Below are 2,446 nucleotides of genomic sequence, written 5' to 3' on the forward strand. Positions count from 1 at the left end.
CCCAAGGGAAAAGGTAGGTGGTGGTGAGGCAAATGGTAGAACCAAGGTTGGGCCTTGCTGGAGGAGTTTTATTCAAAGCGAACTGTCAAGGGGGTCCCATAAATCACCCGACCGCGTAAGGAACGCAAAATCCGGGAACATAACACCGGTATGACGGAAACTAGGGCGGCAAGAGTGGAACAAAACACTAGGCAAAAGGCCAAGTCTTCCACCCTTTACCAAATATATAGATGCATTAATAATATAAGAGATATTGTGATATCCCAACCAAAATCCTGTCCACCATGGAGAAATCTTCAACTTCACCTGCAACTAGCAACGCTATAAGAGGGGCTGAGCAAAAGCGGTAACATAGCCAAACAATGGTTTGCTAGGAAGGGTGTCAAAGGTTAGAGGTTCATGGCAATTTGGGAGGCTTGAAGAGCAACAGATAGGTAACGCAGCATAGCGATAGAACGAAGCAACTAGCATAGCAATGATAGTATTGAGATCCAGGGTAGTGGTCATCTTGCCTGAAATCCCGCAAGGAAGAAGAACGAGTCCATGAAGAAGACAAGCGGACGTAGTCGAACAAATCCTCACGAACGCAACATTACCGGAACTAAGAAGCAACACCGGAAAGAAACAAACAACATGGTAAATGCACAAGCATAAACATGGCATGATGCACAAACAAGTATGATGCATGTCCGGTTTAATGAGGCATGGCATGGCAAAGTGCACAAACAATACTACAAATTAAGTGGAGCTCAATATGCAACGAGTTGCATATTGAAGAAACACCACATGCAAGTATTTAGTTCTCTCTCGTTTTGTACCCAACAATATTAAATATTGTTAAACATGGCAAGAGGTGAAGCATAACAAAACTAACTATTTAGGCAAGTTTAAATGAGGCCAGAACAACAAACAACAATTTCCGGAAAATCCTCATATGCATATTTTGGGATTGGTACTGTTCTGCCCTAAACACAATTTTAGAGTTGTTAAACAGGAAAATAAAGTGGACCATGTTAAACTAGGCGTTTTTCCACCCCATTTACATATAAAGTTTATTAAAATCGGAGCTACGGTTAATTAGTTATGAAATAAATCATTTTAACATGGCATTTAAGCAAATTAACACAAACAGCATTTTAAACATTTTAACATGGGATGAAAATGACATATTATTAATCTACACAATTTTCTGAGCATTTTACATATATAAAACATTTTAATCCGATGCACGGTTTAAGAGATATTAAATGCATGATGCTTAGGGGGTTTTCTGCAAAATTGTAAATCCTGGGATAAACCTAAATTCGCAGAATCTGAAAAAAAACATGAACGGGCCAAATCTGGACAGAGCTGGGGCTGCTCACCCATGGGCTTGGCCCAGGTCGGCGTGGAGGCTGGAGGCAGGACAGGCGGTGGAAGGAGTTGGGCTGGGCTGACGGTTGGGCTGCAGGGGAGGCGGCATGCCGCGGCGGCAGGAGGCCAGCAGGAGGCCGATGGGCGACGGGAACGGGCAGATCCGGCCGAGGGCAACCGGATCAGGTGGATCCCGGCCGGATCCGATGAAGGCGGCGGCGGCGGCGAGCTCCACGGGCGGCGGCGGTTCCCTGCAGGGGTGGGCAAAGAGGGAGGTGAGACAGGGAGGAAGGAGGAGGAAGGAGGCGAGGCGCTGGCCTAGCGGCGGCTTGCTCCGGCGCGGCTGCCGGAGTCGCTGGCAGGATGCGCGAGGCGGCGGCGGTCCGGGTCCCCTGGAGGCGCGGGAGGGAGCTCCTCCCTGGAGCAGGCGGCGCGGAGCGGGCACCTCGGCTCCAGATCGGGGCCCGGGCGGGCCTGGCACGGGCCTGGCGCGTGGGGAGGGCTGGCTGGGGCGCAGAGAGGCGACGTGTCGCCTTCCGGTTGGTCCGGGGCGCTGGCTGCGGCGGCGGAGGCCAGTGGGGGCGCGCCACTTGGCGGTGGTGGGCTTGGCCGGCGCGGAAAACGAGGCCGAGGTGGGAGGTTGGCTGCGGCTGGAGGTAGGTGGAGGGTCTAGGGGGCTAGGGTTGCCCAAAATGGACGTGGGGGTGTCCATTTATAGGTAGGAGGGGCTAGGTTAGGGGGAAATGGGGGCTTTCGAAGCCCTCCGATCGCGATCCGACGGATCCGATCGAGGGGGAGGTTAGACAGGCCCGGGAGAGGTTGGTGGGCTGTGTTTAGAGAGGCTTGGACTGATAGGAGAGAGAGGAGAAATGCAGCACGGCGGCAGTTTCGGAGACCGAAACGTCCGACGAAGGTACCGGCAACGGTGCCGCTATATATTTAACGGTTGGGCTATCAAATGGACTCCGAATGCGACGAAACTTGGCAGGCGGCCTGTCTACTCTATAATAAGACCGCACGACAAGTTGCAACCCATTCTGAGAACATTTTTATGCCACTTATAAAATAATATTTCGGAGGTGCCGCGGGCGCG

The sequence above is a fragment of the Triticum aestivum genome, chromosome 2B, assembly GCF_018294505.1.
Source record: "Triticum aestivum cultivar Chinese Spring chromosome 2B, IWGSC CS RefSeq v2.1, whole genome shotgun sequence".
NCBI lineage: Eukaryota > Viridiplantae > Streptophyta > Magnoliopsida > Poales > Poaceae > Triticum > Triticum aestivum.